Source organism: Oryzias latipes, chromosome 6, assembly GCF_053564925.1.
Source record: "Oryzias latipes strain Hd-rR chromosome 6, Olatipes_Hd-rR_3.1".
Taxonomy (NCBI): domain Eukaryota; kingdom Metazoa; phylum Chordata; class Actinopteri; order Beloniformes; family Adrianichthyidae; genus Oryzias; species Oryzias latipes.
In genome coordinates this window covers 13,748,746-13,770,000 of record NC_136242.1, presented here as the reverse complement: position 1 = coordinate 13,770,000, position 21,255 = coordinate 13,748,746, and the positions used below count along the sequence as shown (strand labels likewise).

Below are 21,255 nucleotides of genomic sequence, written 5' to 3'. Positions count from 1 at the left end.
TTTTATAAAAACTAAAAATCAACTTTAGAAAAATTAAATTGATTGTACCGTATTTTCTGCAATATAAAGCTCACTTAAAAGCCTTTTTTTTTTAAGACAAAGTCCCTTCCAATCTGGAGTGCCTTATTTATTGGGTTAGTTCTGATTGTGTTTACTGATGTTGAAGTGATTTGAGAGGTACATGGTACACTGCCAAATTGTCAGTCTGTTCCTTACGAGTTGCAAATAAGCTTGGGTGTTAAATACACTAAAGGAAGGTGTAGGAGGGCCGGATTGTGTTTTTTTTTTTTTTTTTTTGACCTTTTACTAATAAGGCTGGGACTTAACATAGACACAGTAATATTTGTTTTAGCATTATCATTCTGTTTTGTTTACGTGTTGCAATGAGGTTGAGAGTTACAGGTATTTTAAATACCCTAACGTGGCTAACATGTATTGGTCTTGTACTGTTTTTCTTTTTACGTGATACTAACAATGTTGGTAATTAGCAGTATTTAGCACACAGTACAAACACAGTAATGTATATTTTATTGTTACCAGTCTGTTTTTTTATGAGTTACTAAGAAGGTTAAGAGTAACTTTACGCAAATACAAAAGCATAGAGGGCACAAATACAGTATATGGAAAACCTGCTCTTTACCTATTATGCAACAAATTAAGATATGTTCTGCAGCCTGTGCATGGTTTTCAGTTTTAAACTACAGCTTACCAAACAATATCACTGCAGTAGGCAAAACCTCTTTATCATCTCAAAGATCTAAATGGCCTAGTTAACTCAGGATCTTGTTACTGGAGCCATTGCAGCTCTCACTTTCCTCCCCTGTCAAGCTTTGATTTGTGACTTAGTAATCTGTCTCCCTGAGGCAAGCATTCCCCTCATATCACATCACCTTCATGCCCAAAACAATATGCACTATGTTTGCAGTTTTTGTGTGTGTTTGCAACTGCAGGCATCACGTGAAGGGCTTTGAGAATGCAGTAGATCTTGCAAAGTTAGAGAAACAGCTTTACAATGTACAAAAGGTTTATCGTCATTTGAAAAGTCACAATCATTCGCAAAAAAAGAACAATATTACAAGGGAAGGTATAAAGATAATTATGAGAACAGGAAGTGGACAAATGTCATGTGGAAAATGAATAATTTTATTCTTAATACTTGTATTTCTGTTTTACAGTTAGCTCAGTTAACAATGCTGCAAACATATTAAATGTACATTTTAGGTTAAAGCAGCACATACATACGAACAACCTCTTTATTTTATGCACAATCATCACGTGTGAGAATAGAGCAGACGTTTCAAACTGAATGGCCCTGTGTTCTTTGTGATTTTAGGGGCTCAATTTTCTCATTGTGGGACTAATGGAGGAAGAGATAAGACTTTTTGGTACTGTTTTATACCGCAGTCCCCCTTGGCTCCAGCACTTGTGGGTAGCCAATGGGCTCTCTAACCAGAGGCTTGGAGGTGTAGGGTTACGAGGCGAGGAAAACAATGGGCCAAGTGCCTGAGTCAGCATTATCTCTCAACCTCACTCTCCCCGCTACTCTGGCTTTTTTTCCCTCCAACAAATCTGGCCAACCAATGACAGCTTCTTGCTGTGGAGGGAAGACACACACACACACTTCACAAACACACTCCAAGGAAGAAGTATCAGTGGGGGTTGGGTGGATTGGAAGACAGAAAAAACCCTGAAATGAGGCCTCTCTGTGCAGATGTGAAACGGCAAAGCTGTGGCTAACCTTTAATGCTCTCACAAAGCTATAACTGTTATGGTTGCAACATAAAAATTGAGACTGAGCACAGAAAAACAGAAAAGTAACTTTTTTTGAACTCTAAAACTGAAATAAGACAATAAGAAAAGCAGTGAACCAGAAGAGAAAGAAGCCTTATCAGACTTTATCTGGTTGTTAGGTGCACTTAATCAAGCTAATTAACTGTTGAACCGGGACTGGCAAAAAAACACAACAGTTAGAAGAAGAAAAAAGGCATAGATTTTAGGCTTTTTTTCTTAAAAAATGTATGTTTCCAATTGTGGACTATTTTCCATTGCATGTTATTGTCACAGAACAGGCAGACGGCTGGTTCCAATTGCAGCAGGTATATTAGCTCAGCTAAAGGTCCATAAAGCTAAATCAGGGTCAGGCAGAGGTCAATAACAGGCATGGGTTTTAATGCTAAAAGAGCAATATGACTTGGTTTCTTAGTACCCTATTTACCACACTATGGGACGCACAGGATTGTAAGGCGCACTGTCAAATGGTCTATTTTTGAACCTATTAAGTGGATTAAGGCATACAAATCCTTCATTCTGACTTTATTAGCTGTATTCACAGTAACTCTAGAACTTGTTAGCCAGTGTGTATTCATCATACCTGTAACACTTAACCTTGTTTGCAACATGTAAACAAACCAGACTGATACCACTAAAATACATGTTACTGTGACCACGCTAACTCCTAACCTTGTGAATATCAAGTAAAACACAGTCCGAAACAGCTACATGTCAGAAGTGTTAGTGTCTAACTCCCAACCTTGCTAATAACACGTAAAAAACACATAGGGTGTGTCCGAATTCCTTCACTACTCACTACATAGTGTACTACATATTGCACTATATAGTGCGTTTGACAGTTTATTGGTGCTGTCCAAATCAACAACTCAAAAATCAAGTGCCCTAAAAACAATTCCCAGAATTCTGAAAATTCTAAAAAACATCTGGACACTGATGTGCGACAGAAGATAAGACTATGTGCTTTGTGTGCATCAGTATGGGTACCATTTTGTTCAGGTATCTTACACGTTAAAATCTAAAACATAATATCACAACTTAACTAACTAACTACAAACGCATTATTTATGTAAATTGTTAGCATTTATTGTTAAAGCCAAATAGCCACATTGGAGGAGCAAAAGGGCTGCATGCCACTTCGGAGCCACAGGCTGCAGACCCCTGGTTTATGACTTAAAGAACAAAAACAAAAACAAAAAATGCATAATATTTAAATGGAGCTGACACACATATTTTAACTGTCTTTTGCCTGTTTTAATAACAGGTTTAAGTTCAAGTTCTGCTTTGGTTGTGTTATTTACTTATCAGGTTTCTTTAGTGGAGGTCTCCCACCCAAAGCATCTGGCAGGCTGAGTTGTCAAAGTACAGTATCATGTAATCTTAAACAGAGTGGTGATATTTCAAGGTGCTAAAAATCTTTTGAAACAATAATCACGCCTGCACAGATTTTACCGTGTTGGGTTACATTTTTAAAAGTTTTCTCCTCCTGTCTGTGCACACCATCTGCTGCGCAACGACAAATGAAACCCTGACACATATCTAGTGTCTGGTGCAGGTAAGATGAAACAGCAAACATAAACAATTCTGAACTTGCTGGTGAAAGGTTTTATTTCAAATGCAACATTTTGTCTTCTTTGAGAAATAATTTCTACTGAATTCCGTAAAGGTCATATGAGTTGAATGAAATACGTCTGAGGTGATAAGACCAAAAAGAAGTCTCACAAGAAGTTGGATGAAAGACAAAAAATCTGTTTGTGTGGTACAACATGGTAATCATTGGTCTAAAACTACATTATTCTTTTTAATATTTTACCTATTTAGTTTCTTTCGTTGCAATGTCTTTCTGGGCTCCAAAACATATGCTCAAGGGGACCACTTCCACTGAAAAGTCTATGGAAATGCACGTACGCGGGCTTCCTTATGTAACCCTTGTGCTATTCCTAGGCACTTTAACATTGGGAGTTGGGTCATCTAGACCCACTAGACCAGTGTTTTTCAACCTTTTCTGAGCCACGGCACACTTTAACCTTAAAAAAAATCCCGCGGCACACCAGCATCCAAAAATTTAAAAAAAAAAGGAGAAACTCATAGTCTGTATTGATCTACAGCCCCTCCGCAATCTCACATGCATTTTTGAGATAATTGTTGCAGAAAAAGCTGGAAACTGCAGCTGTTTTTTCTAAAACATGCAATAAAAGATAAGTTAGAAGATTTAAAAACAGTTTGTTGTGTGTTCGTTGGTTTCAAGACGTTTAACAACAGATCTCCGTATGCGCTGTCACTTTCACAACCCAATGCATCATGGGAGATGTAGTGCATAAAACGGCCGGAGATTACTTTTCGGAGCTTCATTGTTTTGTTCACTTGTTCCACGGTCTGATACCGGATTCTGTGGAAAGCTACACCGCTAAAGACGAGCTTTAGCTGCTATTTTTTTTTAGAACTGAGCGACTTTACGAGCTAAATCGGGACAAGGAAGTGAAGACTTTAACCACTTCTGATTGGTCAGACTGATGACATGTGATTAAGCCTTCAAGAATGATTGGTGGAGACAGTTAAAGGGACGGGACGTTTCCAAAATACAGCCGAAGGTGCAGCTGAGTCGCGGTACCTTATCAAAATGTCTTTAATAAAATAAAATAAACGCAAAGAAAAAGTTTTTTATGATCTTTTATATTCCTAACTCCTCAGTGTTTTATCAGGGCCTGTTTGGATGAACAGAGAGCTGAAATCATGGAGATGGAAAATGTTTTTAGATCAGTTAATGAGGGCAATTTCCCACGGCACACTTGACCATCTCTCACGGCACACTAGTGTGCCGCGGCACACTGGTTGAAAAACACTGCACTAGACAATGCCCTGAACCTTTTTTCTTCAATGATTTGTGATCTTCACTGGTGTCCATGGATTACATGAAATCTTTCCACCTTTATCCACCTTGGTCATGGTAGGGAGAACACGTCAATGTAAGGGTGAGGTCATGGGATAGCACAAGGGTTAATCTCTCGCAGACACAAGTTTTTAAGTCCGTTTTTGAGCTCCACGGACAAAAAGCGTGGCAATTAAACACATGTTGAAAGTTAAGCTAGTTGAACTTTGACCAATCTATTCTGATACATGAAAGACTTGGTGTTATAGAATTCCAGGCAGGCACAAACCGAAATTATTAATTCATGATCAATTTTCAATTAGTTGGCACTTGAGTGAAATAAAAGAGACGCCGTCCATGGCTTATGGAACAAGCTCCCAGCTCATGTAAGAGGGCCAGACACAGTTTCTACATTCAAAGTTAGCTTAAAACATTGTTTTTTGGATAGACTTGTTGCCAGACCAGCTAGTAATCAGAAAATATTCTTGATCATGATATATCATTTAGTTCTCCATGCCTCTGTTTGGTGCAGTACGATTCATGTACTGTCCGTCTTTCCCACTCCCTTCCAGGGGAATGCTTCCAGATTCCAGAGCTCCTGCTCCTACACTTGGCTGTGGATTCTGTCTCCGGCTTGCCTCGCGTCCCCCCACCTCCATCTGGATGAAGCTCATCTGCTGGACTTTAAATATGTAGTTGTAGAGTTAGGTAAGTTCATTCTTCTCTGAGAGTTTTGGTACATCGGCTGTCCGTCCTGGGGGAGGATCCCTCCTTCATGTGGGCACCCCTGAGGTTTCTTCGTTTTTTCCGGAATCCGTTTTATTCAGGAGTTTTTCTTTACCATGAAGGAGGGTCTAAGGGCAGGAATACCTAGTTTAGTTTAGTCTGTTTGGTTGGTTCAGTTTAGTATTTTCCTATTCAATTCTATGTATTCATGATCCTTGTAGTTTTATGTTTACTTTCCAATTACCGGTATGAAGCTCATTGAGACGACTGTTGTTGTGATTTTGGGCTATACAGACAAATTGAACTGAATTGGAATGAATTGAATCTATTCGTCACTACCAAATCTGTGTCCCGCAACCAGGTTTAATTGCAACGTGTGTTCACTGGCCCGTAGAGCCCCAAAACGTTCATAGAAACCTGCGTAGCTACTCGTGAATGCGAGACTTTTTAATGTGGATGCCCGAAACTCAAATTTACCTGTACTTAGACTTTTCTTTGTAAGTGTCCGCTTCTTTGAAAGTGTCCGCTTAAACGTGAATTGCCGAGAACAGCGTGTATGTAACTTTACATATGAAAAGAACAGAGCAAACAAGAACAGAATATTGTCATTTGTATATGGAGTGGGGATTTGTTCAGTTCAAATTTTCTATGATCCTCCTCCGAAAAAGTAGAAAAGTCTTCACATCATCATTTTCAAAAGCATTTTATATATTTTCTTCGCATTTGGTAAACAAAATGCAATATCAGTGTCCTGTTAGGTTAAATGACTCATCTTAACAAGCTTGAGATGCCTCAAAAAAAGTGACAGTGTTGTCGTGACACAAGCTCTTATGCCCTATTTTCTGCTCTTGCTTGCTTCCTTTTCCCAAGATGTCTTGTGTTGAGTTATAAAAAAATGTTCCTTTTCTCCAAAGTAAACATGCTACGACTTTTAAGGCATGAACCCTTTGCATGTTCTTAAAGTATTACAGTTGTTGACACAGCTTTAGATTGAAGCAGTGAGCTCCTGCTGCAGAGTTTATGGTTTCTCATGTAGGTTTCAAGTTCCAAAAAAAAACCATTACATTTGTGACTTCTCCAAGTATATAAATTCTATCAAGTGTTTATTCACGAGTTGCTCTCTTTGTTTATGCGTCTGTCTGTCCCTGGGACTCATAAGTTGATGGTTACCTAGCTGTGGAGCCGGCTGGGTTCCACCACAGCGTCACACTCATTTCCCCAGTTTTAAATCAGCTCAAACACACAAGTCTTCAGACACTATCGTCTCACACACACACACACAGCCATCACTCCCTCTTCGCTGACATTCTAAATGAAGGTCATAAAGCAGAGATGGGGCCGGCTCCAGCCCCTCCTGTGAGTCAGTGTTGCCTCTTGATACAGATTGTTGAATCACCCTGACTAAGAATGCCTTGTTCAAACTCAGCCTGTTTATGGCAGGTGATACCGGGGGGGAAAGGTCAGAGGCCAGAGGAGACAGAGAGACTGTCCTGGTTGGTAGGAAGTAGAGGGCCAGCTGGTGGGTAAATATTGTAAGATAGATGGAAAGAATTGTATGAGTTGCAAAAACGGTCTCGTTTTGGTTGTGTGGTTTAAAGCAGTGGTGCCCAACCCCCGGGCAGTGGACCGGTACCGGTCCGTGGGTCACTTGGTACCGGGCCGCAGAGAAAGAATAAATAACTTACACTACTTCCGTCTTATTTATTTCGGAATCTGAAAGATGTTTTATTTTGAAAAATTGCCTGATTCTCTGTTACATTCGTCTATGTCACTCTAGACGCAGGCCAAGGCGCTCTTCTCGGTCACGTGATAGGTTACCGCTAAAATAAAACCAAGGAGCTAGCAAAATGGGTAAAAAAAACAAACGTCTTTGGAAAGTTTCTTTGCCAAGGGGAAAACACCCAGCCAGGAGACAGAAGAGGAGCCTTCAACTTCCGGGAATAAAAAGAAAGCTACATTTAATAGACAGCACTTCTTTTTTGCACCATGAGTGTAGGAAGGGGAGAGGATGATGACACCTGTGCGATGTACAATTTCATGCGTGTCAAAATAAAAGCTCATAGTTTGTTTTGTCACATCTCTGTTCCCCCTTCGTTGTAGTGTTGCCACACACTCATCAGCCTACATTTGAAATACCGGTCCGTAGTTTTAAAAAGGTTGGGGACCACTGGTTTAAAGGGAAGCTGGTTATCTGTTACACAAAGAAAACCTGGTTTCTCTTGTCTTGTTTTGGAGCTCAACTGAAACACTTAAATTAAGAATGTGATGCTGAGTTGATTTGAGATTTAACCCATGGTGTTCACACTGGACAAGAAGGGAGGGGCTTCTACTACTTTTTCTAATCTTTACTTGCGCATATTCATCACTTACAGCTGGATAAGTCTTGGTGCAAAATGTCCAGGCGGTTCAAATCTTGTGAATCTTGCTCCAGGCTTTTTCTTTCACTTCTCTATTCCAATATATGAGAAAATTGGTGTCGTAGAATTCCAGCCAGACACACACTGCAATTATTCATTTCTAGTCCATGATCAATTTTTGAATGGTTGGCACTTCAATGCTTTAAAAGGCATGCATACTTCATTACCAAGTCAGAGTCCCTGATTGGTCAAAGTTTGACCTTGTTTAACTTTCAACAACAGTTCAATGGCCGCGTTTTTCTTTTTTCTTATGTAAAGCCCCAAAATAGTCTTAAATATGTGCTTAGCTGGGTGAATGTACGAGTTTTCAACAAGAAAGCCCAAAATGCGCATATACACACGTTTACTTAGACTTTTTATTTAAAGCAATTTGCTGAGGGCGGTGTGAACGTAGCATGAAGTTGCATATCGGCTTTGCACTGATATGCAACACTGCACAAACATAAAATGTTGCAAACTCGCTGTTCTCCATGACAGAATCAGCTGATTTATGTTGATTGTGTTAGTACTGCACTACTGTAAAGTGTTGCATATCAGCGAACGGCTGCTTTTCTCCACTTCAGAATTACGCTGATGGCGTGAACGCTTGAAGAGTTATGGTGGAGGAAAGAATGTATACAGTCCGGTGTTAAAGAGTTTGCCACACATGAACCCTATAGGTAAAAAACATACTCAGAATGTTTTTTTTCCAATTTTAACAACAACCTTTTCCAATATGGAACACAGAACTAGTTCTTAACAAAACAGAGCAAAACATGACTCAAAAGAGTGAAATAAGATTTGCATTTATGCAGCAACTTAAATATGCCTTACCTTTTGACCAAATAAAACAACAAAAATAGTGTTTACAAGTAAACCTGGATATTTAAACAATAGAAAAGTAAATAGGTATAGGTAGTAAAAATTCTAAATGAAAATATATAGAATAACCTTGCGCAAATTGCTGGAAAGGCAGCAAAATGTTTGCTAGAATGCACCCAAGGCATCCCTTGAAAGCATCAAGAATTCATCACTTTCCTTACTTATCTGTTTGCTCCAAGAATGAGACTGTGTCCTCTAAGCCTTGGTCAAATAACTGAACTCATGCTTCTCCACTCTGTTGTCTTCTTTACTTTTTTGCTTTTTTTATTTGTGGTGTGGTACATATTTTCTGGCGGGAAGAAATGAAAGGGAAAAAAAATTAGTAAAGACTTGTCCAACATTATCACATATTGAAACATATGTTCATCTGACTGTAACATCACACAAAATTGCATAGATTTTTGAAAACTGTAATCCCTAATATGTCCTTTTTTGGGGGAAATACTTCATAAAACGGTAGTTGTTATTAAACAAGGTTGAGCTCTTAAGTCTTACATTACTACACAGATGCTTGCACTACTTTTTCTCATGTGTGCATTGGCTTGCAAATAGTAAGTCTTGTCACTTCCACAGTGTGGGCAAGTGTTGGTTCAAAGCTGACTGAGATGTTGACCTCAAATTCAGTTTTTCAGGGTTGTGTTGTTGCAGAGGCGTTTGTCCAGGGGCGTGTAAACAGAAGTGGTGAAAAGTGTGTTTGCTCGAGTCCGACTGTTAAAAAAACACTTAGCTCTTTTCTTTCCTTTCCAGCTGTGCAGATACAAGACAGCATCCAACAGGATGCTGGTAATTTGTAAGTTTGTTTTTGTCTTAGTTGTGCGACTTTAGATTAAAAACCCAAAAATCAGAGTCCAAACTAAGTTTCTGCTGCAAAGGCACATAAAGATTTCAGATTTTTGCTTGAAACTAAAGCCTTTTTACATTGTTTTTGTGCAATTATTCTTGACACAATGTTCATATTTTTACGCCGAATAATCAACTAACCAATTTTATTGTTTAAGGTAATCTAATTAACCAAGAAATTATGTTGTTTATCTTTTGGCATATCCCATCAGGATCCGCTTTCACTGATCTGCATTTTTGGTTTGTCAAAGATTTTTACTCAAGACGCCCATCCTGACATAACCCTGTACTCTATCCGGGCTGGGGATTGGCACAGGGAGGCCCAGTCTTGGGCCCTGTTGTGGCTACATTCTTAGGCAGTAGCGTGAAGGGTCTTGCCCAAGGACCCACACTGGATTTATCTAATCGTGCCCCCTTGGAAACAAACCCTGGTTTCCCAAGCGCCAGTCCTACATGCAGCCAACTGAGCCATCCAGTCGCTTGTATACCAAGAAATTATACACTTTTAAAATCAAGGTGATTTTAGTAAGTGTTTGGCTATTCATTGTTAATTGTGACCGTGACTTAATTGGTAATACATTTTTAGATGTCATGTTGGACCTCCTGGATTTAAGCTTGGTCTAATATCAGCCACATATCCTCAGAAGGAACAGGAGGAACCTGTGGAAGAGGTCAAATTCAAGAATATCTAGAAGAATCAGACAGGCAGGGTGAGCAGTAAGTTCTGATAAACACTGATCAGAATCTAATCTTATTAGAATCCAGCCGACAATTTGGGATAAAATAGAAATTGTCTTTATCCACCAAGTATTATTAATAAATGAGTGAAAAACTAGAAATGGAATAATCAACTACAGTTACTTGGAATTAAGAGCCAGTTTCCCAGAATGCTGATTGTCTTTAGCTGTTGAAGATCAACCAGCAAGCAAAGATGGCCAATAAAGCTCCTGTGCATCAACCAACCCTCAACCTTTCATTCACAAATTTGACTCACATCTGAAGGTGCTAAGTGTTAAAGTTCCTCAAATCACCACCAGAAGCAGGTTGCTGAAAAGAGCCATTTTCTTTGACTTCAAGACCCACTCAAATAAAAATTGTGGGTTTTTTTGTGTGTTTATAAAATTTTCTTGTTATGTAGTTCTGATGATGGAGGACGTATATAAAGAAATTAAGCCTAAAAATGTATTTTAAGTTTTTCTTTATTGAAATTGCTGTGCAGATAAAAAAAATGCAGTTTGAAAAAAAAAGTGTAATTGTGAGGTAGAAAATACACTGGGCCACGAGTTCCTACTCCATTTAATGCAATCCACTTCTAAACAACTAAATCCATGTACGTCTTTGCTTTCGTCGTCCAAGCTTTTTTATAAGTCACCTACGTTGTTTCTGTTCCATTCATAACAAAGTGGGAGGGGGAGTTAAACATCTATATCTGATTTATTTTGATCACCTAAACAGTTGAAGAGTTTTTTGCATTGTCTTTTGCATTAATAAAGACACAATTCCATCTTTATACATATCCCATGAGTTTTAGACATGTACAACATGTGGAGACAAATAATGATACTTTCACTTGGCTTTGAGATGTCAAAGACTCACTTGCACATGCACATAAACACCCTTTAAACACCTGTACAAACTCAACAGTTTGACTCCATCTCAAAGAAATTTCCTGTGGGCTCACATACTGCTCCGTCTGTTCTTCAGGGCGTTAGCTTGCTGGGCACTAGATCAATGTGTACCCAAGTGCCTTGGTGCTTTGGGAGTGGCAAGTTGACACCATACATTTCACATGCTCAGAAAAAAATGACATCAGACGGCGAGGAGAGGAACATGATTTAAAGTGACGAATGTGAGATTAACAGGCGGAAACTGTTCACACAGAAGTGTGTTTTTGCCCATTTTCAGTGGTTTAACAAAAACTGGAAAAGGTCAGACATGAGGAAAATGATGGAGAGAAAATCAAGAATATGTATGCAACACAAATTGAGCTCAGCTCAGTGGCCTTGTGGAGGAGTGTCCGCCCTGTGGATGGAAGGTTGTGAGTTCAAATCCAGGCCTAGTCCTGCCAAAGACTCTAAAAATTGGACTCAGTGCCTCCCTGCTTGACACTCAGCATTAAGGGGTTGGATTGGGGGGTAAAACCACCAAATGGTTCCTGAGCGTGGCTGTGTCTGCAGCTAACCGCTTCCCCAGGGGATGGGTCAAATGCAGAGAACAAATCTCATAGGTGTGGGACTTTTTTTTTATTTCATCTGTTGCTTGATTAGTCCAAAAACAAAAAAAGAAACAAAATGGCAAAAGAATCAACTGACAATTTCAGCCACACAGAAACAGTTTAGTCAGGATTTTTCTTTCTGAACAGATTTTTAATGTGTTTTTCTAGAATGTATTCTTAAAAATTGTGAAAGAGCAGACAGACAGTCTTTAAAGTAAAACCATTTGTCTCTAAGCTTACATTAAAATAGAAAATGTCTTTGTTTATATTTTCATGAGGCAAGATTGAAGAAAGACAGTTTTACTTTCATGTCAAAATTAAAGAAAAAACTACAACACTCCACAGGCGAGACAAACCTCCTGTAAGCCTTATCTGACTTATCAGTACGCTGAGGAGATAATCTACTTTTAATGTCCATGAAAAACTCAGATCAGCTTCAAGATCTCATTACAAGTCAAACAGTGCGTTTGAACAGTTAGTTTACTGGATAAGCCTACTGGTTTTGTTCAAAGAGGATGCAGGATCTTCTCTGTTTTCTGTCACAATTTAACATTTTCTTTATTGTAAAATTGGGAAATAGTTCAATTTAAAGTTTGTTCTAAATGTAGCAGAAACTTTACGATCTTTTTAATCATTAAACTCTTGCTTAGACCTGTAAGAAAAATAAAAAATGCCATTTGTGAAGGGGTTTAAAACATATTGAGTCATGTGTTCAAAGATGCACTGGATGCGGGTTTTTGAATACGCTTTTAGCATACGCTGTTAACACTGGACTGTCACTTCCCCGATACTAGTGCATGTATGTACAGTTGGAAGAGGCTTGATGTGAAATGTTGAAGCGGTGAAAATCTGGTGAATCTTGCTCCAGGCTTTTTCTTCCACAGCTCTGTTTCATAAATGAAAGACTTGGTGTCATAGAATTCCAGACGGGCACAAACCCCAATTCAATTCTTGTCCATGATCAACTTTGAAACGGTTGGCACTTCCGTGTATTAAAACGGATGTCATCCATACGTCACTACCAAATCCAAGTCCCTCATTGGTCAAGGTTCAAAAGGTTTAAACTTTGATAAGCGCTTAATAGCCTGAAAACGTACTATATATATACCAAACTTGCATACCTACGTGTGAATGTGACAGTTTTGAACGCAGAAGAAAATTCAGACATAAAAAAGTCTCTATACTTCTTTTTGCTTCATTTGCAACCTCCAGTTTATTGAGAAATTGGATCAATCTTTTTAACAGCTGGTAAAAAAGTTCTTATGTTTTTGATGTTCTATATCTCACATGATATGGAAACGTCTGAAATCCATTTGAGTTTTTTTCATCTCAATAGATTCTAAAACATGTTGTGCAGTGTCGCATAACTTTTTCTGTTGGAACGCAAATGCTCTTCATCAGTTGAGAGATGAAAAGCGTATAATTGCACAAAGTCTATCAAAAGGGATGAAAGACTTGCACAGGTGGGATGCAAGTGAGCTAAAATGAATGTAGGTGGAGAGAGGCCAGTGGTTACTGAAAGGCTTTGTGATGTTATCTTCAAGCTGAGCTTGGTAGACTGAGGCAGATTCTGGGTGATATAAAAGTTGAAAAAGAACAAAGACGAAGAGCAGGTGGAGCGTGGAACACTAGACCCACCAGAAAGGTAAATGTAGATACAATGAATGAAGGGAAATGATAAGGGTGGAACTTTGCTCTTGGACTTGAGCTAACGTAATCCCTTAGTAATGACAAGAGTCCTGTGCTCCAGCTATTTATGGCTTTGTAGGCACTTGGACTGAGCATGGTATCATCCTACTCTCATTTAGTCTTTATTCAATTTCTGTATTAAGTTTTCTTTTTATCAGTGTGATACTTGGCGATATATGACCTTTGCCTTTCCCTCTCAGGACTGTTTTCTTAGCTGCATTAATGGACAGAATGGAGTGGACATGTTACACAAAAGACAATACAAATGTGCAGGCCACACACATACACACATTCACCCACACACACACACACACACAGGGAAATATCTGGGTGGTCTCTGACGAGCTACAAGGGTTAATGAGAGTCCTGTTTGGGAGGATTGACTCCTAAGCCACAAACACACACAAATGTGCACCACATACACACATACAAACATACGCACACTTACTTACACTTACACACAACTGGTGTCAAGCAACAAGTGTGATGTCCAGTCATGTGTTGGGTCAGCTGCACAGGATTGCTTCAGGGCTTCACTCCAACAACAATGGCATAAATGGCCCTGTGCTAAAGGCATGGCTTAAGGCACTTTTTTTAGGAGTGTTAGTCAATCCATCCCTTTCTAAATTCATGGTCAAACTCAATGTGATGCTTTGACGAACAGGCAAACTGGAGCAGAGATCTCCATCAGAGATCACAAACATTAATTTTCCTCTGAATTAGTCATGAAAAAAAAAAACTCTTTCTTCCAGGAAAAAGAAATCCCAATTTCAACTGCTTTGTCGTTAAAAAAGTGAATATTTTATTCAGCTCGAGATATTTAGGAGATATAATGGGTTCATTTAAAGCAGGGGTCTCAAACTTGCGGCCGCTCAAGATGATATTTTGCGGCCCGCACCTTAATTTGAAAGTTTAATGTTAACATTGTGTTCCGCCAGTTTTTATAAATGACACTTTTTCAGTGTTGTGTGCAGAGCTGACAAACCAACCAATCACAGTGGGGTATATGACTCTTGGGGGCGTGACATTGATCAGGCTTGAAAGCAGGGAAACATTTAAGGCAGAGTGTCGCCAACATAAATTTCCATCAGTTTTTTAGCCTTTCTTTGATTTCAGGTATGGTAATGATTGTTCTGATCTCCAATGAACAGCGCCCGTTCTTTTACGAACCACTGTTTCAACTATGAAAATATAGGAGTGGCTGACTGGCTGCTCTACAATAACTTGTGACCGGGGTTTAAATGTGCAAAATGTTATAAGAAAGAAAATCCAAAAATGGTTACTGAATTTTGTTTCCCTCTAAAACATCAACCAACTGTTTCTATAGATCAGGCCTTGTGTTGCTTTATCATTCTTTTTTTTTTAACCCTTGTGCTACAGTAGGCATTTTAACATTGGGAGTTGGGTCATCTAGACCCACTAGACAGTGCACTGAACCTTTTTTCTTCAAAGATTTGTGATCTTCACTGGTGTCTATGGATTACATGAAATCTTTCCACCTTTATCCACCTTTGTCATGGTAGGAAGAACACGTCAATGTAAGGGTGGGGTCATCTAAGATAGCACAAGGGTGAAACATGTTTTTTGAGTATTGAAAGTGCTTTAAAAACAACTAAAACAATGAGAAAAGGCTCAAAAAAGACATGGGTGTGTTTTTGAAAACAGACCCTGCTTTAGCTTTGGGAGAAAACATCATCACCTAGCTCACATATACACCCATGTGCTAACACCCCCCGGTTCAGCCAAGTAACCCAGGGGTGAAAAGCTTTTTTGTCACACATCTTCTCCACCTCTTTAAAAAAAACAACAGCCAATCTCTGTGGGTTTACTTTCACACTGACTCACATAAAAACAGAGCAAAGTCAGCCCCCTCTTTTAACACTGACACATGCTCTATATTTGTTAACAAATGCACCCAGGAACACGAACGCACGAACCCGAACCCACATGGAAAGATCGAAAGTTTTTAAATTATATAATTTTAAGTGGCTTCTTCTTCATCTCTGGGCAATGAAACGATAAATTATGAATATAAAAATCAGCCCAAAGAGTGTGACCAAGGATGGATGTATGAGTGCAAGAGAAGCAACTGTGTCAAAGTTAAAAAGCATCTTAACAAACAAAACAAAAAACTCTCGTTCTCACATTTTTAGTTCTGTTTATATAAAAAAAAACATCTAAAATATCAGTTTGCTGATGCAAAATAAGTAAACCATCTTTCAATGTAATCCATGTCTTCCATGTATCGTAACTGAGATATACATGTCAATAATCTCATATAGCAATGAGGCCAAAAAACTTTAAAAACTCCGCATGCGTTTGGAATGTCTCCTTATGAACAGATTTTGGAACAAGTGTCAAGCAGCAAATATGACGGACATCAAAAGAGAGGCTGCCGGCGCAAAGTTGATGTGCACAAAAAGCACTTGATGGCTTAAAAAAAACATCTGTGATTATTTGACAGCGACAGTGTTGGAACATTTAACCCCAGTCTCACATTTCTGTGGTGGGACAACCTCAACACACAAGACTTCTGAATGTGCTATGTCTAGGTCTGAAGTGAAAGATCATGCTTTTATCTGTATTTGTCTTACAATACTTCAGACCACAGTGTAGGAGTCTGCAAAGAGGCTGCCTGTCTCTGCTGTTCTCAACAGCCCCATCAGTCATGTATGACTGTTCCCTCATTCTGAAGAATTTGTACACAAGCATGTTTAGCGGCACTTTCCTAAATCCCATCTAAATACACTCAGTAAATATGATGTGAAATGAGGAGTAGTATTCAGGGAATTACTCTGCTTGTCGTTCCCATGCTGAACTAAATCCAACAGAAATGTGGGATTAGGATGTTTACAAAACTGAAGATAACACTAATTATTTTACAAATGACTTTTTTTGTTGCTTGACTGAGTTGATAATCTTTTAGATTAGTGCAGGTAGCATCTCAAATATTTCACCTTCAAAAAAAGGTATTAAAATATGAACCAACCATCTAATTTAAGTTTCTTTTCAATTATGTTTAAAGGAAAAGAGAAACAAAGTACCAAAAAGTGACAGTAATGTAAGATCTTATAAAGCTGTAGGTGTTTGGGATAAAGGCACCAAAAGACTTTGATTTGATACCCATGCTTAAGTCTGCACTTTGTTCCCTCCTCCAGCCTTTGCACCCCATCTGGCCCCCATTGTGCGGTGGCGCTGTGTGACAGGTGGTATTGTTCCCGCAGAGACAGTTGCCGTGGTGGCACACTCCTGAGGGTGTAGCCTGTGTACACACCAGCCCTTTTTCTAACCTATTCTAACCTATTTCCTGTGTGTCTTCCTGCTAGACGGGCGGCGCCGGGCCAGGAAGCACGGCGTCGCATCAGGTCACGTCAGTGCTGCAGTTCAGCCAAGCAAACAGGTGCTAAACTTTTTTTTTTTTTTTTTTTGAAACACCAAGGTGTTGTGGTTTATGTGTTTTGAACGAAGTGAGAAGCTCTTTAGAACACAGAAGACACTCTTGTAGTAACCAAATAAATGACTTTATCTAATTTAATTGCCACTTGTATGTGTTAGAGATTTTTTAAATGCCCATACAAACAAAAAGAAGTCAAGAGACTAATTTTACAGGTAGATGAAATCAGGTGTTTCATCAGATAATCCTGTTTTTGTTTTTTTTTGGTTTTTTATTCCAGCACCATCTGTTAGACCAGGGTCGTCCACAGGTGTTCAAACATGGCTTTAATTAGGCCCTGGCTCTTATTTGAACACACATATTCATCATCACTACTGATTCGCACATGCTCAACCATTTGTTTCCACCATTTCTCAGACACTTCATTTTGCCCTCAGACATGTTTCACAAAGCTTCCTGATGCCGCTTTTGCAGGTATGCCCAACCAGGAAGAGACGCCATAGTAGACACCCAGAAGAGATTGTCCAACGACCAGCACCTTCTTGGAAAAGCTGAGAAAAGGTGGTCTTTACTTGACTCCACCAAAGATTATTGTTGATAATGAAATTATTTAAAAGTTAAGACACAGAGTCTTCTAATGACACTAATGAGAAAAGTCAAAACAATTTGACACCTTTGTTGACTTGGTTTTACAGTGCACTTTTGGGGTTGGACCAGACCATCAGAGGAACGAGTCAGTTGCTTGTTGGAGGTGGGGTGTTTGGTTACAAGAAATTAACTGTATGAGAATCGGACCGAGTGAGTGTGACGTCACCCATAAAAAATGACTTGCTTCAGGTTCCATCAAAATGAAGTCGATTCAGTCGCCATCTTTTGGTGGTGTCGCCATGTTGGACCCAGATGACAACAACTGAGTCAACTTTTCTCGCTCTTTCTCTTCCAACATGGAGTGAGGTAGTTGCAAAGCGGCACCCCTACCACTTGAAAGCGGACTCAGGAGACTGTCAGAAAAATGTTTTGTATATTCAACGTGAGACTGAAATTTTATTGACCACTGTCTCCAGGCATCTGATTGGTCGGTTTACAGCTCAAATAAATTGCATTACAGAAAAATGTCATGAAAGTAAATGTGATTTGTAAGATTATGTTTTTTTTTAAAAAGGTAGCAGAACAAGAATGGTTATTCTGACAAACAGAATGACTGAGTAATAGCTGTTTATTTCTCTATAGAAGTCTATGGGATTTTAGCTTCTTGGAACCAGCAGGTACTTCCTGTTTGGAACACGAGAGAGGAGGGGTCACTCAGTCCACGTCCTATATAAAGTCAATGTAGCAACAAGCACTGATCAGAAAGTAAAACAGGTTAAAAAAGACACCTTAAAACTAGTTTGGCACAGTCGTTAAGCACCTCTATCTTTTCACTACTCAACCTGAAGATGTCGCCTGCATTGAATAACGCACGCTCTTTGACCGTATCGCACCCAATGGGTCTCAATTGATTCTGATGTGGAGAAAAGCGGCTTCGGTGATAAGCCAATATACAAAGCTACTTTTCTCCATGTCAGAATCAGCTGAAATATGTTGATTGCACGAGGGCTTACCTACTGCAAAGTGTTCCATATCAGCCCAAGGCTGCTCCTCTCCACTTCAGAAACCGCTGGAATAATTGTGCAAATGGTTCAAAAGTTAGGTTAGTCAAAAGGATGTCAGCACTAGAGAGATAGCTCCAGTGGTAAAGGGTTTAATTTTCACAGCTACACAATTTTTAGTTATTTGTTGACTTGTCTTTCTTCCTTTTTTCATACTTAATACTAAAAATGCTGACACCACTTCCTCTATTTTGTTTACTTCCTCTTTCTGGTCTGTCTAACAGTACATCCTCATTTACACTCTTAATGGGCCTCAGAGTTTGCTTGTTTGGTCTTCACTGGAGTTTGCATGTGGTTTCAGACTTTTTAGACTGTCCTGGAACCTATGTCCTTTCCTTTTAGAGTGGGAAACTTTTAACTTTATAAAATCTAACAAATTTCTTTCTCAGTGTGTCCATTTTTGCTTTCCCTAAAAGAGCTTACCGCATTGCTCTGTGTGTCTCTGGGCGGTGGAGGGAACAAGTGAGGTATCCATCATATGCTTGTGTGTGCGTGTGTGTTTGTGCATGTGCTGCAGCCTAACTGAGTTTAGGCAGTCGGTGCTAATTAAGATAATGACTGTGGGAGCTGGCAGGTGCCCAAACTTTGGATGTGTTGACTGAAGGAGGGATGAAGAGTGTGAGTGGCGAGTTATGATGGGCCTGGAGAAGGGGGTTGGTGTTTGAAGGTATCACGTTACATCGACTTGCACACAGACACACACTTTACACACAAACAAAAACGCAAAATACGCCAAAGCTTTCCTGCCATAAAGTGGCAAAGGAGAAAAGCTGCATTTAAAGGCAGACTAACAGTTTTTTTATTGTTTTTTTCCCCAAATATTTACATTCTTTATTTTTTTCAACCAACTAAATTGAGCTGTTGTTCTAATTAATATTCAAACATGGACATACTGTATGTGCACTGAAAGGATAGTCTCTGACATCAACTATGGGAGCCTGAAAGGCCCATTTAAAGCCTAAAGTGGGCCGGCCATTTGCTCAACTCAAATTAACTGTAGTCTAAAAATGTTCTTATAGGTGGGACAAAGAAATACGAGAGTTTTTTGGAGTGCAGTCATGGGTCCATCCAAGTGCCAATCAAAGAAACAGGCTTTCCAAAAATATGGTTTCAAAGGATTACAAGTACAGTTGAGTACCTTGAGGGCCTGGTAGCCTTGAGGGCCGGCCTCCTGCTGGTTTTCCAGGAACACTGCCTTATCTGCTACTGATTACCTGGATTAGCCAATAAGGAGCTTCAATGCCAAGTTGGTTGGAAAACATATAGGACACTGGGCCTTGAGGCCTGGATTCATATCCCAATCTATACCATCATACAGTTAAAGAGTTGAGTATTTGGTCACAGAGGGCAAGTACTGCATTGGCTCAAACACACTAAAAGAACTCTGATAAGACGATTCTGAAAGTACATTTTTATTTTTAGCAATTTAAAATTTTGAGCAAAAGGTCTCTAAAAAAAAGGCTTTCTTAAGAATGTCCCCTCTTTCAGAGTTTCAAAAGCCAAGACAAGCGGCAACTGAGTTGTGCAACTGCAAGTGCATTAAAAAGGTGAACTGGGCGCTAATCATCGTGTTGTACTCACACATGGAGCAACATGTGCACACGTTCATACATGTTCTGACAAGAATGTTTGGCAAAGTGTGCATTTGGAAAGCAGAAGTGCTCTCTTGCAAGGAATTTGTCATTTCCATTCATCTGGTATTGGTTGTTAAAAGATATTAAAATTAAATTAATACTTTAAATGTTACCTTTTTTTTTTAGAAAATAAAGATTAAAAAAATTATTAATCAGTTTAACATATATATATACATATATATGTTAAACTATATATTTTGCACTGATCCTCTCCTTTAGACCCCGCTAACTAAAGACTCGATGTTCTGTGATTTAAAGATCTTTGAAATGTGAGAAACCTGTTGACAGTATAGAAAGATGTGATGTGAAACTGAGAAAACCACAGCTGTGCCTCGTGTGACACCACGGGCCTATATAGGACAAAATACATAAAATATCGTTAACCTTTTCTGGCTCATTTCGATGGGGGTGTGAGGGAACGCAGCTTGCCTGCTGTTCCCCAAATGAACTGGAGGAAATTGATCTTCCCACAAAAGTGACACAAAGGGGAGAAAGCAGATGCGATCAGGCCATTAGTATGTTAATTTATTTTATGTGTGTGTGTGTGTGTGTTTCGTACGGAGAAAGGGAGAGTGATGGTACACAACGTTTCAGGCTCATTGGAGGGTTATGGGTGGGAGCTTTTCTTCACTTGAGAGGACCTTGAAAAACTCCTTTCTAGCACACCTCTGCCTGAGAAAATAGCAAAGTAGCGTCCCAGGATACCTGACCTCTCTCTGCTGGTGGGAACTTATTTGTCTGCTTTCCTCTTTCTGCTTCTACCTATGAAAGGATTATGCTTTAACCAATGTTACACTAACGAGGAAAGGTCTTAAGTTTCCCCTTTCACCAGAGTCCCATGAGGAAGCCGTCAGCTTTCTGGGGCTGCAGAAAACATGACAACCCTTTTCTAAATGCAGCAAAAGAACCCGGAAAGACTTTAACCTGAAAAAGACAAGTATAAAGTAACATTAAGGCTGTTAATGTTACATTTAAGAGCTGAGAATGTGTGTCTTTGACCCAGAAACAGAACATATCATTATTTGAAGTGAAAATGATTTCACATTAAACACTGTCAGCCAAGACTGTTCAAAACACAATAAAATTAACTCTGTCAAGCTCAAATAATTGACCAAAAATCTGTTTTTTTAATTAAGATGATTTTTAAACCCTTTGATGAAATCCTCAAAATTC

At 39.2% G+C, this 21,255-nt stretch overlaps 1 long non-coding RNA gene across 2 annotated transcripts; it reads left to right on the top strand.

Moving 5' to 3' along the window:
• Positions 1-5,227: 5,227 nt before the first annotated feature.
• Positions 5,228-17,859, top strand: LOC144992545 (uncharacterized). 2 transcript variants are annotated; one of them, XR_013656579.1, is made up of 5 exons: positions 5,228-5,365; positions 16,732-16,805; positions 17,274-17,360; positions 17,495-17,550; positions 17,637-17,859. It is a non-coding gene; the product is annotated as an uncharacterized LOC144992545 (long non-coding RNA). The 2 variants fall into 2 exon arrangements; XR_013656578.1 differs by having other exon boundaries at positions 17,495-17,859.
• The last annotated feature ends 3,396 nt before the right edge of the window (positions 17,860-21,255 follow it).